Consider the following 20,072-nt stretch of genomic DNA (forward strand, 5'->3'; position numbering starts at 1 on the left):
CCTCATGTGCATCCACTCACCTGACATAGACCCTTTCTACAGATCCTGACTTTTCCGTGAATGCACCAAGTTCTTTACTGCATCAGCAACCTTCTCCCTATGTCCCTTTGTGTGGAATGTTGTACCCCCAGCTCCTTTCTTTAGGTCACAGATTGAAAAGCAATTCCTAGAGAACTGATGCCTCCCACATATTTACGGCCCCTCTGATATTCTCTATCACTGCCCTCGGCTCTCCTCCTTAACAGTAATTCTCACAGCATGTTCAATTATAAATTCAGCTGTGTTTTTATGTAATGTCCTCTTCCTCTAAGTGCCATGAAGGCAATGAATGACCATGTCTCCTTTGTTCACCATTTTATACCCAATGCAGAGCAGAGAGCCTGAAATAAATAGCTGTTGAGTGGAAAAATGACTAAATGGTAAAGGTATTACTCTAATAATTATCCATTCATCCACAATAGTGAAGGCATTTTCAATCTTGGCTGTTGTTGGAACCGCCTCCCCCCAGGCAAAAAAAGTTAAAATCAACTACTTTCTTCAAATTCTAAGACTGACACTAAACAATTTGTTTGCAATTATATCTACTTAACTAGACAACAAGCAACTTAAGACTGTGGACTGTGCTTTGTTTTCTTTTAGATATCTAACATTTGGCAGAACATGAGCATTCAACACATGTTTATACAACTTTTTTACTTTTAAAGTGAAATTAGTGAAACGGTGAAGTTTTAAAACATTGACTGTATCTTAACTTTTCAAAGCCTACGTGTAGCTCTCACTAATCTGCAAGATTGTCACATTTTACAAGCTGTAGCCAAGATAGGAACAAATTATCCATGAAAACTATCACCTCCATGTAAAGAAAATCAGGGTAAACAAAATCCCAAATATAACACATTTCCCTCTACTATATACACGGTTTCGCATCTCTGATGTTGATGTGGGATACAGTTTCGTGAAGGTGTCCATCTTACTTTCCACTAGTGAGAGAGTACAGTTGAAAGGGGCTCTGGATCCAGAATGCCTGACGAGAACCTGAACTCAGGCAAGTTCCTTACCCTCTTTGCATTTCCACATCCTCTTCTATGAAATGAAGATAACAATAATTCTGACTTCACTGGCTTGTTGTAGGGTAGCGTGTGAGCTGGTCTCTCAATAAGCTAAAGAATATCAATCAGATGGATGGGAGACAGGGAATCAAAAGTCAAAAGAGCATGGAGACACTCTGAAAATAAACTGTAGCCAGGAATGCAAGAGGAGACATGGTAAGAAATAAATGAGGATGGCCAAAAGCCTTGAATGCCACAAACAGACTTTGGATTTTATGCAACCGGCAGAAAGGGTCATTTGGGGCTCTGAGGATGGATTTGGCCGGATCAGAGCTACAGGATGGGTAGAATGAGCCAGTGTTGTGCCTGCTGCTCACTCACCTCTGTGCTGATGATGACACACTAATTATTCCTCTCTGTAAATCTTCCTTACCCCTCTCCTAGGCTTTATGCTTCAAGTGGAATTCATTTCACTCCCGGCAGGGGCAACTCTGAGACTCAGACTCAGCACCCAAAGGACTGCTTTCTCTGACCACCAAGACTGATTCAGAGTGGACAGGTGGTCCAAGCCACCAACGAGCGGCAATGGCACTTTTGCCGATACTTTTGAGAGAGGGGGACACCATCTTTGCTATTAGAGTTAAGTCTGGGAGGCTGTAGGCCTAGGTTTACCGGCAGCTATTTTTGCCACCACGTGAAGCCTGAGAATGAAACCCCCGTGGAGGAGAAGAGAGTCGACAGAAGCAGAGAGCCCAGGTCCTGGCGATGTTATTCGAGCGGCATTCAAACCACCCAACCCTTGGCCTTCACATGTACCTAAGTCAGTAAATTCTCTTTCCTTGAGTTGGTATTTCTGTCCCTTGCAACAGAAAGAGTCCTCACTGGTACTGCAGTGACAAAGATACTCACAAGGCCAAAGATATAAGACTAGAGATAATGATGGGACAAAAGTAAGATATGTGGGCTGGGGGGAACGTAAGTGAGGATGATTTGCATGACTCCTGTTTCTTTAACTACAAAGTTAGCATTAGTATTGAACAATATAAGGGGGATTGTTTCTCCCCTCATACGACTCTAAGAATCTTTACAACTATTTAAGAACATGCAATACTAAGACGAGTTTTCATTGGACTATAAGATTCCATCTTCACTTCTCTCTCCCTCCTAATTTATTATTGGATATAGTGTTAATACGAAGATAGGCTGATTCATATATTCATACACAGTTTGAAAATTTACCTAAAATATTAAGAAGCTTAAATGAAAGAAGGTATGGAGATCATGACTAAAAGTAGATCCACTGTGACTCAGAGAGACTGTATTTTCTCTGTGACTCACAGGGAATATATTTATTGGTACATAACAAAGATTTGTTGATGAATAGTAGCAGCTAACACAGCTAACACTATGCTTGAAGAGCCTGACATATGTTCACTAGCTTAACGATAACTCTTTCAGGGATATATTTTTTATTTCTATTTTACAGTTGAGAAAACTGAGACACGGATAGAATAAATAATTGTCCCTGATTCCTAAAGGTGCCCTGATACAAAACTAGATAGCTTAGCTGTAGAGCCATATGCTTAAGCACTATACTTAGAGCAAGTGAAGAAATGAATGAATAGGTGGTCCCTTCTTGTTCCCTGTTGGTGGGGAAACTGGACCGAGTCTTTGTGACAAGTTGGTTCTGTTGCCCTTCCAACAGGCTCACATTCTTCTAATGTCTTGGCTACCACCCGATTATCAACTAGATGCTTTCAGGAAGTTGTGTTCACTATTTCCAATCCCCCAGGCACAATTCAGTACACTGAAAAGGCAATTTACTCAAATGAGAACCTTTCTAAATGCTACCATGGTAAACGAAGACTAAGTGCTGTTTCTCTACATTGTCTGCTGGTAGCAAGGGAGTAGTTGAGTCACAGAGAGAATGAGGCTTATTACCAGCGTGATATCTAGCACTGTAGCATTTCTTGTTCATGTGGAAATGGATGCCGACCATCACCTGTGTGTTTCAGATGCACGTCTTGCCCAGAACCTGGTGACAATTCGCCCACAGTGTATTTATGTATTAGGTGGGACGGGTGGCACGGTGATCACTAATCTGATAGGAATCAACATTTACCCTAATGGCACAGCATTTCCATTTGAATTTGCACATGAGTTTGTGCCTCTCAGCTTACACAGAAGTGCTAATCATATCTCATAAAGATAGCAATTTAAAAATCAATGTCTGTGTTCACGGAAATATGACATTTAATTCTTGGCTGATGTCACTATCATGGGAGGGGTAAGAGCAATTTCTATTAAAAAATCAGGTAGCGGGCTTCCCTGGTGGCGCGGTGGTTGAGAGTCTGCCTGCCGATGCAGGGGACGCAGGTTCGTGCCCCGGTCTGGGAAGAACCCACATGCCGCGGAGCGTCTGGGCCTGTGAGCCACGGCCACTGAGCCTGCGCGTCCGGAGCCTGTGCTCCACAACAGGAGAGGCCACAACAGTGAGAGGCCTGCGTACCGCAAAAAAAAAAAAAAAAAAAAATCAGGTAGTTCATGAATTTAATCATGAAATATCTCACTGTCACAAAATGCCTACCCTCCCTTTGTAGTATGTATCTTTTTGAGTTCATGATGACGCTTCTTGCAGCCTTTGATACGGAGAGCCAACCATCTCTTTACCTTAAGACATACTATCTTGAAGGTTTTCCTTAGAAGCATCAGAAGAGATGTTGGGTTGATTTGTTTATTTCTTTAGATGAAAATAATTCAGTGTTGGTGATGGAAATAAGAGTGCATTCCGTCAACTTTAAACTCATGTTTCTGCTGTTCCTAGAATTTTGATAGCATCAACAACTTCAGTGCTTAAAGTGAGGCTGTATAAACCAGAGAAGCACTTGGGCATTTGTCTTGCCCCCTGCCCAAGGTCTGAAAACATGTTGATTGTCTCCTATGGGTATGATTTCCAAATTCTCAAATTAACTTCTGTTGACTCCTTTGCCAGAGGATATAGAGCTATGTTGAACGCATCTTTCCCAATACTCTTTATGCCTAATGACCTTCGAAAACAGGATCACAGCACATCTCTACTTAAAATTCTCCAATGGCTTCCAATTTAAGGAGAATTCTTAACAGGACTTCAAGGACTGACACGATCTGCTTCCTGACTGTTCCTTCCACCTCATTTTCTACCACTCTCCAATTCAAATCCTGCCTCAAAAGCTTCATTTTTTTTTCAAACTCCACAGTTTCTTTGCACACAGCTGTTTCCTACCCCTCAGTTCTTCTTCCTGATCTTCACTTGGCTTCCTCCTTCTAGTCGTTCAGGTGTTACTGTTTCAAAGAGAGGTATTACTTCTTCAGCACAACCTTCTCTGACCAACCAACCTAAAATAACCCCCTCCCCAGTGACAGAAAGTCACTTTCTATAACATCAACTTGTTTTATTCTCTCCCCAGCACTTAACACCATCTGAAATCACTGTGTTTATCACTTTATTAGTCCATTGCACAACCTAATTTGTAAGCCACTTCAAAGGAGGGTTCTTGAGCCACTTGTTTACTTCTGTATCACCTATATTGAGAATAGTCCCTGGCCCCGATTGAACCTCAATAAATGGATGTCCAATAAATAAAGAGCAACTCATAGAGTCACTGACTTTCTAGGAGTTAGAATACAAAAAGGAGTTTGGAAAACTTGATGTCCAAGGGTATACAGTCTTAAAACATGGAAGGAAATATCTGAGACCTAGGGGTAAGTGTCCATACCCACTAATTGACTAGATTTAATTGATGACTGACAAAGGAATTCACGTAATCGTCTTATCTGAATAATATTAATAAAGGGCTAGACATTCTATATTTTTGAAGTATAATCTTTTTTTTTTAATTGGAGTATAATTGCTTTTGCAAAGCAAAAATGAAGCTACAGAATTACTGCCCGGATTTTTCTGCTTTCTTGTACAATTTATAAAAACCAAGTGAAGCTGTTGGGTGGCTTGCTACTTAGTCAAGGGACAAACTTATCATTATTACTCACTTAAGCTGTGTCCCAAGTTCCACTGTCTTTGCAATTACTTCAGAGATGAGAGATAAGAGCATAAAACAAAACTGGTAAAGTAAGCCAACTACAGCTGGAGACCATTAACAGCAAAACTGGGTATGCAGAAAAGAGCAGTGGGATGGATGCTGAAGTTATCTCAACTGGAGAAGCCACACAGAAGTTACAAAATTGTGCTGAATCCTGATCCACAAAGAATACCAACAATGCTTTCTGATATGATTCTTTCTGCCACCAAGCTTCACAAAGCCCTCCACTTAATTATTTCATTTATTCTAAGAGGTTTTGTGTGTGTCTGTAAATTGGAAAATGTAAGTCAAGATAGTGGGTCCCCTTAGAGTGGAGGACAAGATTTTAAAACATTTCTAAAATTGAAGGCAAGGGGCAAAAATGTACAATGGCAAAGATGAGCCTTACACAGATTTATAAATGTTTTGCTTCTAGGTCTGAGGTGTCTCCTAAATTTTGTCAACACTAGAGCGTTTTGTAATTCCCTCTGGGAAATGTTAAGCTCAAATAGGTAAGATGTAACAAAAGCCATGTAACCTTTACAAGAGAACATTTTCAGGACAGAAAGTCCCTGCATGGGGTTGCATAGCGGGAGGTGGGGGGTTAGTGAAGATGTGTGACTGCGTCAGCTTTCCTCAAAAGTGAACACTGATCAGGTTACCAGCAGCCAGCCTCTCCATCACGCTCCCCCTACCTGCAAAATCTCACGTGAGATCATATGGTACTTGCTTTCTCTGTCTGACTTGTTTCACTTAGCATGATGTGCTCAAGGTCCATCCACATCATCACAAATGGCAGGATGTCCTTCTTTCTCACGATCATATTATAATATAATATGCAGCGATCATATTATAATATATAAGTGTATCAAATTAATATGTTGTACACCTTAAATTTACACAATGTTATATATCATGTATATTTCAAAAAGTATATTTCAAAAAAAATCCCTTGTGAGAGAGGCAAGTACACCTTATTCTTATAAGTTAGGAGCCAAAATCTTATTCCTTAAAAACATAGACACTATTCCGGTCACTACTACACAAGATCCTCTTTATGACATTTCCTTGATAAAACAGTAACAAGAACAATGACAGTAAGAAAAGGTACTTAGGCTTCCCCTGGGATTTTATTTTTTCATATTTCTTCATGTGTTCTTCTAATTGAACACTAAAACTTTGGAGTAGACAACCCAGCCCTTCCCTGCTCCCAGAAGATGCACTGACCTACCTCGTCCCTGGGTGACTGCAATCTCAAAACAGAACTTACAAATGCTGAGGAATGCCAGATGTTTAGGTTTTTCCTCCCTTGTAAAGCTCTGCTTTCCCATAACCAGCTGTCACTGGCAACTAAAACCTTTGATATCTGGTTGAAATATATCTTATCCAAAAAGAACTTCGGGTTTGGTGCTTGGGAACCAAAATACAACTGACCTTTTATAATATATTATGGGATAATACTTTACTTATTTATATAATTAAATAAATAAGATTTTCTGTCGGCAATAACTTTAGCCAAGGAGCTTTTTATTGCTTGGAATTTTAGAGGGGGTCTTCGGGAAAGCAATTACCAGTGGTAGCCACTTCTGTCCAACCACTCCACTCTCCTATGATTATCATTTTCTGTAAATTGGATCCATTTAACCTCTGTAGAAAGACTCATCCTTATAATAAAATCATTAGACCATAATGACTGATGAAATGAGAAAGTGGCAGAAGGAAACAGGTGTTTGAAAGACATTTATGTAGCTCTATGGAAAGGTTGGTGGCAGTTGCTATGTTACTATTGGCTAGAGGGTCTTATTATGCCTCCAATTTAATACCTATAATATGTTTCTCTCAGTCATGCACTCAGGCAAAAAAGTGAGGCAATGGAACCTGGGAAGATTTGCAGTTGGGTCCATCTTAAAGGCTGTGTATATATATTTGACTGTGTGTGTGTGTGTGTGTGTGTGTGTGTGTGTGTGTGTGTGTGTGTGTGTGTGTGTGTGTGTGTGTGTGTGTGTGTGTGTGTGTGTGTGTGTGTGTGTGTGTGTGTATTCCTGTCGAGTACTTCCAATTTGGACAAATCTGACACTGAGATCTATTACCTAAATATACATTAGGGTATACATTTTCCTAGCTTCAGCATCGGGGAAGACAGGCATGTCTTTTATTTCCTGTCCAGTGATATTATTTAGGCTTTAAATCATTTCCTTTACATTTTTTATTTGAAAGAAGAGGAGCCTAAGAAGAATAATGCATCAATGACTTCACCATCAGACTTTAGGGATTTGACTGCTATAATGCCATGTGGCTTTTTCAAATAATGAAGTTCTTTTTCTTTTCTTTTTACTTTGGTAGTTCCATCAAACCAGGGCTGCTTTATTGAAAGGGATCCATCTTTTTTTTTTTTTTTTAAGAAACATTACTTAGGGACATAAGAATAACACAATGTGAGGCTGATTTCCCCTAAAGATAGAATGGCAATGAAATGAAAAAGAAAGAGTGGTGATGTAGAGTCTAATCCTTCCCTAGAATAAAAAGCTCAAGTTAAAAGGGCAAAACTAGTCCATGCTTCTTACAATGAAAGTGATGGTTAGGAGGATTGCTATTTTGACCTAATGGGAACTGCAAAGAGAATAATGAGGTTACATGACCCCACGCTAGTTTGTAAATGACTACTTTCTTAGAGAACAATTCCATTTTCAGCAGCTGTCTACCAATTACATTCTCAACTAACACACACACACACACACACACACACACACACACACAACACACATACACACGATGGTGGCTGTACCTCTCTTCCTTCATAAATCCCAAAATACTTCATTTCCACCTCAAGTGTTGTTACAATGGGTTTAGAACAAATTAATTCAAAATAATCCTACATTATGCAGCCAGGATTTTGCCTTTCTCTTTAATTATCTTTGTGCAAGCTCCTTTTAAAAAGCATGTTTAATGTAGGCATTTGTCTTTCCTTTGCTGTTCTATGCAAATTTGAAAAAGATATTTGCGTACAGAAACTTGAGCCACTGTTGTGTCTCTTTAGGGACCCTCCCAGGGAGAGAGAAAAATTGTTCATGCATTACAAATGCCAGTGAGGCAGATTTTAACCATGCAGCCCTGTCGGAGAGCCCTCCTACTTTTGCAAAGTAAACAGCTTTCTGTCTTGCCTGTCGCCATTTGATCAATGTCTTTATGATAACACAATAGCATTATAAAAACAGGAACAGGAAATATGATTAACACAAACAAGAACTCTGCAACCCTGAATGGGATTGAAAGTGGGGGGAAAGCAAGATAATGGGGGGGGGGGAGTAAGAAAGGAAACCAAATAAATGTAACTCCATATGTACTTCGATTGGCTTTATTGATTCCACACCCTCTTATCACTTCTACCTCCAAAACAGTCAGCCAGCTCAAGACTTAATTATTTTCTTTCTAAGAAAAAGAGAGAGTGAGAGTGTGAAAGAAAGAGCAAGGGAGAAAAGAGCTAGAATCTGTTTATAAGGAAAGCAGTCATTGCTGCTCCTTTTTTTTTTTTTAAAGCACTTAAGGGTCATTAGTCTAACACTGCAGCAAATGTATTATTCATTTTCCTTAGCCCAATTTCTCGCCTAAGAATTCTGCAAGAAAACGATACACAGTTCAGTAGAGAGGTGATTGATCAAGCCAGAAGGAACAGAATTTGGGCATCCTGATAAAAATTTTTCTCCGTCTTCTCCGTTAGCATAAATCAATTTTATTTATGTAGTAACACTTGAATACTAACTACCCAATGCCATCCGTCAGGACAAAATTGATGACTATAACTTTAGGTTAATATTACTTGAACATTTCATTCTGAATAATTTATACACATTTCTGAACATCAATTCCACATTGTTTATTTGGTTTCACCAAGTGTAGCAGAACCACAGCTTTTATTAGAAAAAGGTTTCCATCTCTGCTTATTTTGTGCATTATAGGGGCTCATCCTATTTGGGACCCTTGATATTAGTCCACAGAAATTGAAACATGGAATAATGTTGTACCTAATCTAGGGTTGCTCATAGCTTCCTTTTTTAAGGGCTTTTTTCTCAGTGCTTTTTCACTTTCAGTGGTAAAAAACAACTGGGATTATATATAACCAGATGAAAAGCTGGCAAAATAGAGGTGAGCAGACATTTAATAATAACACTTACATGTTGTTTGTGAAGAGGGTGTGAGTACATTGCATTAACAGCCTCAACTGCTGTTTTCACTCTTCAGCAAATAATCTAATCTGTCCACCAAGACTTGCACTTTACACCACCCTCTCCTTTCGGGTGACTTTCAATGTGTGCATTATTATTCACCTTGTGAAGAACATGATACATTTTATAATCGCTCTATTTGCTCCTTCTTAGGTTTTATGGTAATCACCTTCCTACTGGGCAGAAAACACAAAAACATGTGCACGTTCAGGCTCTGGAACTGAAATGAATGGTCAATTATGAAATGCTGGTAATATTTACACAATAAGAAAAGAGAAAGCCTTTTTCAACTCAACTTAATTACTGAGGATCTTGACCTAAGTCAACCCATGTCAGATTGCGTTTCTTCTCATCAGAAACACACCCATAATATCAGTTAAGTGCGTATGCAGCTCAGAGGTGATACCTAATTGTGCATTTTTACATTAATGAAGAGCCTTCCATTTAATGTAAAGATTCAATCTACTAGATAAGTTCTATCTTCCTCTCCACCCTCTCCCCACTTTCTTGTACATACACTTTCCTCTACTTCTGAGAAACTTTCTCACAAGCAGTTGTCACAGAGTTTGGTCTCATGAGAATATCTCATAACCATTGGGAGGAAGCAGCCTCTTGTACAGGGTAATGCCTTAGACATTAGAGGAATAGAATCAAAACAAGGCGTGAATTCCAAATAAATCACTCTTCAGTTTGATTTATAGAAACAACACTTCTGCTGTGTTCGGAGTCCTCATTAGCAGGAACTTGCAAAGCTGCTGGATTTTATATATGTCCAGAGATACAGTACTGCATGTGTGTGTGTGTGCGTGCACGTACACACACTCGCACACACACGCACACACACAGAGTTGGAAATGAATGAGGGCTGCCATTTGAAAGACTGCCTTCTGATTTGCCTCAGATGTAATTATGATGTTAAAGGAATAAAAATAAAATCTACCTAAAATGTAGGCAGATTAAAAAGTAGCCTGTGCTTAGTTCTGCTTAGACCATCACCTGTGCAGCTTCATCTTTTAAATACTTTGAATAATTTATTCAATTCCACAGATATTTATTGAACTCCAATTATTTGTAAGTCACTGTTCTAGAAACCGCACAGTTGCCAAGCTGAGCAAGTCTGAATTCCCAAATGACCTCCTAGTTAAAAGAGGTTGAGAACACAGATATTGCAGTAAATGTATTATTATGTATGCATACATACATATGTATAAAGAAAACAAAACAAAGCCAAGTTTCATAAGAGCAGCATAAAAATACTTTTGAATTACTAGAGCATGATCTATTTTATTGAAGGTATTTCTTTTGGTTGTGCTATGTCCATTATGCATAATGCTATGTGTTGATTAAAGTTTACATGCCAAGATTTTAATTAGGTATTTTTATTTATTTTTTTTTTTTTGCAGTACGCGGGCCTCTCACTGTTGTGGCCTCTCCCATTGCGGAGCACAGGCTCCGGATGCGCAGGCTCAGCGGCCATGGCTCACGGGCCCAGCCGCTCCGCGGCATGTGGGATCTTCCCGGACTGGGGCACGAACCCGTGTCCCCTGCATTGGCAGGCGGACTCTCAACCACTGCGCCACCAGGGAAGCCCAGGAATTTTTTAAAGTACTTTGTATATTCTGTATTGCTATGCAAGGATTAGCAGTTAGAGTTACATGGGCTTATGAGCTAAGAAAAGAAGGGTACTGTGCATTTTTAAGGGCTCAATTGTGAGGACAGATTCTTAAAAGCATTATGCTAAAACTAGTCCAGCTGGAGGCAACATCCAGTAAGTTTAAATACTCTTGGTGTCATTTATTGTTAAAAAGGTGAGTCTCACTACTTTGTAGCAAATCCCAAATTATGTAATTGTTACATATGTAATCTAGATCTCATTAATATTATAATAATATATCAGTGAATATTTATGGTCAATATTAGGAATATTGCTTCATGACATTAATTTGCCTCTATCTTGTTAAATGAAACAGGCCTAAAAATGATACAATTGTTATAAATTGATAGAAATGTAATTATATATTTATTGCTTGTATAATTTTACTTAATTAAGGAATAGCCCTATATGTAATGCTTATTCAAGTTCAATAAATATTCTTAATAATCAATGCTATTGAAGCAATAACTCGCCATTGGCCATTTCAATTATTATTAAGGCTCAATTAAATACTCATTTTAAATATTCAATTTTCTGTGCTATTCATCTACAGGACTTTAAAAATAACTTTAATTCAAGATGATTTCTTTATCTTAAGGCTTAGCTTGTGACATGTTTTAAAACTCTATCCAGATGGACCAAAACAACTTGATGGATAATTCTAAGGGATGACTTTTAAAAGACAAGGAAATACTAGAACAGTTAGACCAAGTAAATGCCTGGGGTCCTGGTCCTTGCTAAAACCTAAGCTTCCTAGACTTTTTAGTTGGGCTACAGTAATAGGTGTTTATAGAGTTTCTCAGAACTAAAATCTATTGCTGACATACCCTTGATGTTTTCAGATGAATCTCAATACTGCAGAGATAAATGGGTTTGTTTATGGACTGGGGGGTGCCAAGATAAACTAATGACACAAGTAGTTCAGGCTGATCCCTTCCGTGACTCTGTTGGTGGGGTGGGCTTGCTGTGGGTATACTGTAGGGTTGTTCGGCCAGTGTGTTCTTGCAGCCCAAGCAGTGCTGAGAACAAGAGCACAAATCTTAAACACACGGTCCAAGGATCTTCAAAGCTTCTTGAGGTTATGTAAATGCTCACAGTAACCCTATGAGACTTGTGTTACTATCATTGTTTTATAAGACAGGAAACTGAACCTCAGAAGCCATGTACCTAATAAGTAGTAAACCCTGAATTAGAATCCAGAGTCCCCTAAATGACAGAGCTCTGATCTATCCACTGTGGAGAGCTGCATCCTCACTGAGAAAACAACCCAGGGGCTTCAGGTTGGAGCCTAGTTAGATGACTATTCCGCTACTGGCCCATCACTAGAATGAACACCTGAGAATGGTTCCTTGGGGGTAAAAATACCTGATAAAAAGGAAGCACCTTACATAGATTTTAATCTAATAAGCGACATTCGCCTAGCTGATTGCACTATCAATCAGTTGAAGTAGTCACATGGTCATAAAATGTTAAGACCAGAAGGGATTAGGAGTATAATCAAACCCATCCCTTCTTCAAAGTGGTTCCACATCCATGTTAAATTAAAATTGTGAGAAGTCATAGCTGTTTGCTTTTCCCATGTTTCCTTTTGCCAGTGCTGATTTAGGAAAGGAAAACACTGTGTCATTAAAATTTTTCAAAAGAGTAAGGGAAAACAGAAAAATACTTGGCATATTACATTCATCTGAGAGACATTCATTTTGTTAAAATGTGAAATCTATCAAGCAGACAGTAACTAATCTGAGACGAGGTGTAAGGTATAATAATTCCTGGCAGTGAGGAGTACTGCTCATACGGTCTACTCACTCCGGGTATGAGAAATCGCTTTACACTTCTCACTTTGACACACCTGAGTCAGAAAGCTATCTTTAACAATAACTGAAAGAGTTCCATTAACACGTTTTTAAAAAACAATAAATATACAGGAATAAACTGTATACAGTTCACCTAACATAGTAAACTAACATGTCCATAGTTATATATGAACTAGTATGTATGTTTATTTAATTGCATTCCACAAATAAACTTTTTAAGGTTCTGTTTTCTACCTCTCCGCATACATTGTTTTTTATTAACATGTATTCAGCAAATATTTGTTGCTCGCCTACTAGACATTGGAGATACAAAGTTGAATAAGACATTTGATCTGCATTTATTAAAAATCTACTGTGCCAGAGATTTTGGGAACAATCAGCACCACCAGGTAAAAGTTAGATAGTTGGAAGTAGACCAGACAATAGAATGTGATCACTATTGTTGAGGAAAATATACCTAAGTAACCTGCCCTTGCTAAAAGATAACCTGTATCTTTTCACTGAGGAAAACCTTGAAACACCTGAAAAATCCCTGCATGAAGCCCCTTTGTTTAGCATCTTTTGGTATACATGTCTCTATAACTAAATTGGGCAGAAATTGTTTACTTTGTAGCTAATAAGGCAAAAGAAAGTTATGGATGGATGGTCACACAAATCCAGAATTTCTGCACAGAGGAAGCAGTCAGAGAGACACATACACCCTCCTTCTTCCCTCCCTCCACCACCTTGCTGGAACACTCTTAGTTTTGACTAGAGGCTATGGAGAAAATGTCCTTTACGCTAGTTTAGGAGTAAAGGGCTCTGTGAAGAACATTTAGCAGTTACATAAGTCATAAATTACAGAAATATCCTCTCACCGTGAGAGTTTTGAACGTGATGGTCCCCTTCACACCTCTCCCCATCGACCTACTTTCAATTGGCACTTCTTTTGAGCAGTCGCTTTTGTACAAAAGCACTGGGATTTTTTTTTAACTGAAATGGAACCATATTGTAGACATTTTGTCAATTAGATTCTAATGTCTTAGATATCTTTTCATATCAGCACATAAAGATCAATCTCATTTTAATGATGAAATATTTCAATTACAGAAATATTAGAATATGCTTAATACCTACTGATATATTTCTTACAGTTTTTATAAGTCTTGGCCAACACTGTGATCTTTCTGAACATACAGGTGATGTCATCTGAATAGCCTTGTGAATATGTTCATAGTGCGTGGTTTTCCACAGAAGAGGTTGTTAGGAGAATTTCTGAGTTACAATCTCTAACCATTGATAGATACTGCTGACTTTCTTCCAAAACGGCTCTGTTTATTGGCTCACTGGTGATGTGGACCTGTCTGTTGCCTCACATTATCATCTGCTCATGAGACTATGCATCAATATGATGGGAGTCATTAACTCATTATTGTTTTAATTTTGCATTTCAGTGATTACTAATGTCGCTGAGAAACTGTTTCATAGGTTTGCCATTCCTTTGTATTTCTTCTCCAAATTTCACTTTGAATCCTTTAACTGTTTAAAAAAAACTTTTGTCTTTTTCTAACTGATATTTTTGGAGTTCTGTATATATTCCATAAATTAATCCATTGTCTGTTAAATATATTTAAATTATTTCTCTTCAATCTCTCATTTGCCTTTTAAGTTTATAACATTTCTTGTAAAAAAAATTTTACATTTTTGGGGACTTCCCTGGCAGTCCAGTGGTTGGAACTTAGCCTTCCAATGCAGGGGTCGCAGGTTCGATCCCTGATCAGGGAGCTGAGATCCCACATGCCTCGCGGCCAAAAATCTAAAACATGGAACGGAGGCAGTATTGTAACAAATTCAATGGAGAATTTAAAGAAATGGTCCACATCAAAACAAACAAACAAACAAACAAACTTTAAAAAGAAAGAAGGGGAAAAAGAAAAGAAAAAAATTTTTTATCATGTCAAATATATCATATTTTATGGTTTTCTGTGTTATTTAGGAAGTCTTTTATCATCTCATGGTCTTTTTTAAATATCCTAAATATTCTTATATTTTTATATTTTCTCATGCTTTGCTCTTCATCAGGTATTTGTTTGTGTAAGGTGTTAACTAAAGGTCTAAATTTACTATCCATCTGTCACAAATTACTTATTGAATACTTTACCTTGTCCCCATTTATTTGAAATGCTACATTTATCATAAATTACTCCCATATACACAATCTACTTCCAGGCTGTTTATTCTGTTCATGATCTATGTATTTATTCATGTACCAAGATAATACTGCTGTAATTACTCTAGTATGTTTTGATAGTTAGGAGGACAATTGCTCCTCTTTTTTATTTCTTTTTCAAAATATCATTGACTATGGAGGTGGGGGGGGTGAAATGGGTAAATGTGGTCAAAACGTCTAAATTTCTAGTTATAAAATAAGTCGTGGGATGTAACATACAGCACGATGACTATAGTTAATAATACTGTATTGTATATTTGAAAGTTGCCAAGAGAGTAGATCTTAAAAATTCTCATGACAAGAAAAGAAAAATTTGTACTCTGTATAGTGACAGATGTTAACTAGGCTTATTGCGGTGATCATTTCGCAGTATACACAATATCGAATCATTATGTTATACACCTGAAACTAATATAACATTAAATGTCAATTATATCTCAATTTAAAAATATATCATTGTGTATATTTTCTCTAATATATAAACATAAATATGTCAATATCCATTTAAATAATTGTTGGAACTTGGATTAGGAATGCCTTAAGTATACAGAATTTTACAGGAATGAATAGTTTTAAAAATCAATGTTTAAATTTGTTCATTTAGGTCCTTTGGTAAAGTATTATAATTTTCCATATGTATGTTACACCTTTCTTGTTAGTTTTATTTTTATATATTTTGTGGGATTTTTTTATTGTTATTTTTGTTTACTATGAATGGGCTCTTTTTTCATATTTTTTAATTGATTCTTTTTGATATGTAGGAAAACCTGTTTTTGTATATGGATCTCATATCCAGCAACCTACTCATATACTCATGTCTCCTCCTATTTCTAATATACTTTTTTCAACCTTTTGGATTTTCTAGGTCCAAAATTAATGTCTGCAAATACTGAGAGCTTATTCTCTTCCAATATCACTATCTCTACACTGTTTTCTTATTACATAGGTTAGGACCTTGAGTACAGTGTTGAAGACAAGTGATGATAGTATTTTTGTGTATATCTTGACTTGAATGGGAAAGCTTTTAATAATTTACCATAAAATATTTTGCTTACTATAGGTTTCTGGTAGACAGCCATTGTCAGTTTTAGGAAATGTGTTTTTCTCCTTAATAGATATTTTTTAACTAAAAAATTAAAGCTAAATTTTATCAAATGGAGTTTTTTAGGCATCTATTTAGTTGATCATATGGATTTTCGCAGTTAATCTATTTAATTTACTAATTGATGAATTGCATCTATAGATATCCTGATATGAAACCATCCTTACATTCCTGAGACACACTTTATTTGGTTATGATGTGATTCTTATTTCCATTTGCTAATAATTTATTTAGATATTTGCATCTTTGTTCATAAGTAAGATTGGCCTACAGTGTGTGCATATGTAACATTAGCCTCATAGAAAGGGTTGAGAAGCCTTCCTGCAGTTTCCATGCCAGGGAAGATTTTATGTAACAGAGAAACATCCAGTGACTTGACTGTTAACCATAACTTGCCTAAATAACCATTAGAGTTTCATAACTTTCCTAGTGTTAACATCCACATGACCATGGTATATTTGTTAAAAACTATGAGATTAATGTTGGCATAATACTATTAACACACAACTTTATTTTTAAAATATATGATTAAACAAATTTTACAAAATAACAGCTAGCATCACTCAGTTTTTATATTATTTTCCTCCCACCTCTTATATTTCACCACAGTTCTTTAGCCCCACAAAAGCTTTATTTCTAACACATCACTGCAAAAATCTGTTCAAAAGCTGCAGCATAGAGACACTCCAAAACACTTGTTCTAACTGTCTGTTTCTTTGGAAGGGCCTCTTCAGTCTTACTCTATTGCTCTATCTCTCTGCACGAGGTGCTCTCTGTTCTGAAAAGTCAAAAAGTGGTTTGGAGAAGGAAAGAAAACATAGGAGGAAAAGACTGATTCAAAATCAACCATACTAAATGCAATGTGGATCCAGGACCAAAAAAAGGACATTAGTAGAAAAACTGGTGAAATCCAAATGATATCCGTAGTTTACCTAATAGTGTTGTACCAAGGTTAATTTCTTAGTTTTAACAAATATACCATGGCTATGTAGATGTTACCACTAGATGAAGGGTGTAAGGAAAATCTTTGTACTCTCTTTGCTACTTTTCCATATATCTAAAATGATTCCAAAAATAGTTTCTGACAAAGATTTTGAAAAGAAAAGAGCAACTTTTAAGCTTACAGAACTAAAAAAGGTTCTGGTGCATAGTAGTCATTAATGCTTTGTCAGCTCCTCTGTCATCCACCACCCCACGTCCTCCCCAACTAGAAACCCAAGGTTGTACTGTTTAATCACTTTGTGCCTATGATATGAATTTTCCATCTAACAGAAGAGGTTATTAGTGTGTTTATGTGTGTGCGCGTACACGCACACAGGCATGTGTGTGGTTCTGCAGATAGCTGTTTAGACATGAAGTTGCAGAAATAATAGTGATGATAATGAAGACTATTAGCATTACTTATATGTAAAGTAATGTACTCTGCATTACTTTACTCTGCATTACTTATATGTACTCTGCATTACTTATATGCATATGTAATGTGTAAGTACATATATACTTATATATATAGGTACTTATATGTAAAGTTCTACGCTGAGAACTTTCCATACATTATCTCATTCCATGCTCACAACAGCCCTATAAATTAGGCTTAGTAGCCTTATTTAGAAGGGAGGAAACAGACTCAGAAAAATAGGCCACTTGCCCAAATTCACCCTGCCAATAAGCTCCATGGTTCAAACACAGATCTCCTTTTCTGACTTCAGAGATTATGTTTTAAAATGCCACTCAGTTATGTTATTTACTTAATGATAATAACAATGTGACTGAAACTTAACTTCAAAAAACATAAAAACTGACATTTGACTTAATATACCGGTTATCTAGGGTCATAAAATTCCAGTACCACCGTTAAGTAACTATGTGACCCTAGGGAAGTCACGATTTCTATTGTTTTCATTTTTTTCATCTGTAAGATGGGTATAATACCTGTTATTTTACTGATGGTGATGAGGATTAAATAAAACAATGTAAATGACCTAACACAATTCCTGATATATGGTAGGAGCTCAATGAACATGAGTGTCTTTCCTGTAGCCCCATGTCATCATGGCTTTATTGGTATGTCTAGAAATAGCACCACTTCCTCACCCTCTATTTCTGTTTTTAGTTATACTTTAGAAGCTAACAGAAACTATATATTTAATAATAACAATAAATATTTATATAATATTTATAGAGCAGTAATCACTATTCTAATATATATAAATTTAGACCTATGTAAACATATAATATACACATATTACATAGTATTACATATGTAAAAACATATATTACATATGTCCTACAGTATATATTATGTAATATGTAACATATACATATATGTAAACATATACAATAACATATATATATTCACATAATCCTCACAATTTGATGAAGTAGGTATTATGCAATTTTACAGATGAGGAACCTAGGTCAAGACAGTTAAATAACAGGCTCAAAATTAAAAGCTAATAAGCAGTAGATCTAGGATTTGAACTCTATCACGTGGGCCGTAGAACTCATGCTTATAGCCACTGTTCGCTGTTTTTAAATAAACTGTCTTGATGATGATATTTGCTATCGATTTTAAAAGCTATAACATTAGTACATGTAAGATACTGTAGTCCTGTGCGGTAGAAAGGGAAGCCAGAAACTTAAAGATCAGAAACTTCGAAACTGCATTTCCAATCAGATGCATACAGCCTTCTGCTGAACTCAAGCTGATAACATTTGGAATATCTCATTACTTTTAAAAGGTGGGCTGCTTTCTTTAATTAATTAATGAAAGAAAAATTATCTGTGTCCTTATTGATAGAATGACACTGTAAGTCGTTGTTGACTAAAGCAGTGACATTGTTCAGTGATGGTTACAAAACTACACGCTGTCACTTAGCCTTGCACTTGACTGAAGCGACAGATGTAAAAATAACATTATTCTGATTGCTCTGGGATACGCATCTGAAAGAGGTCAGGAGTGAAGACAATTTTACCTTAGGTCATCATTAACCCAAGTTCACAGAGATACTTTCAGATATAATCAAAAGAATTAACATGGTTTTGCCTGAATTCCCTCAACTTTAGATTATATTACCCTTTTTTTTCTTGGTCTTTTGCCAGAAGTTGGATAGTAGGGGTGGGAGTTGGGGGGATACAATTCCAAATGTAGGTAACAAAATATTTTGGGTAAATCTTTAGCTTGGAAAGTGGCAAGGTGCTTTCTGTGGAGTCCAAGTTAGCACCTTAACCAGATTACATTCTAGCCATTTTACAGTTTCTTTTTCAATTCAAGTGCACAGGATGGATAATTATCACTTAACTCACAATATATTCTTACCGTCCAAGATGGCCATGACTGGCTTTACTGATTTAACTGATTATTTATTTACTTTTAATAATAAAATAAGCTCCTTTAACTCCACTATTCAAAACAAAAGCTAGGGTCTTAATAATAATCAAAAAATAGCTACGTGCTCTCCCATCCCATCCCCCTAGCCCCCTGAAATGAAACTTCACCTTTAATTCCTTGATCATCAGCCTCTCACCTTCCCTTTATGTGGTTTTTATTCCACCCTTATTCCTAAAAAATAACATTTTTATATCATTATTTTTCACTTTATGAAAAGGTATCATGGTGTATGTAATTTCTACTTAATAGATTACTAAGACATGAATATATTTTTTGCATGGCACTGCACTGCCTGTCTTTTGAGTTGCTGTATAGTTCTATATCCAGAGTTTGTTCAGCTACTCCTCCCCTGATAGGCGGTAGGTGGTTTCCAGGTTGTTTTTAACCCCTATTATGAACAGCAGTGCTGCAAATATTATCCCATTCTACATATGCAAGTGTTTCTCTGGAATATATTTCTAGGTGTGGAACTGCCAGGTTATAAGTGATGAATGCTCAACTTGAGGAGGAATATATTTTCCACAGTGGTTGTGTCAATTTTCATATCTACTCATAATTCTGCCAACTGACTGGGT

At 36.9% G+C, this 20,072-nt stretch overlaps 1 pseudogene; it reads left to right on the forward strand.

Annotated features, from left to right (window-relative positions):
• LOC132517890 (regulator of nonsense transcripts 1-like) overlaps window positions 1-20,072 on the forward strand; it is a 123,779-nt pseudogene that overhangs the window by 16,274 nt on the left and 87,433 nt on the right.

The sequence above is a fragment of the Lagenorhynchus albirostris genome, chromosome 3 (assembly GCF_949774975.1).
Source record: "Lagenorhynchus albirostris chromosome 3, mLagAlb1.1, whole genome shotgun sequence".
Classification (NCBI taxonomy): domain Eukaryota; kingdom Metazoa; phylum Chordata; class Mammalia; order Artiodactyla; family Delphinidae; genus Lagenorhynchus; species Lagenorhynchus albirostris.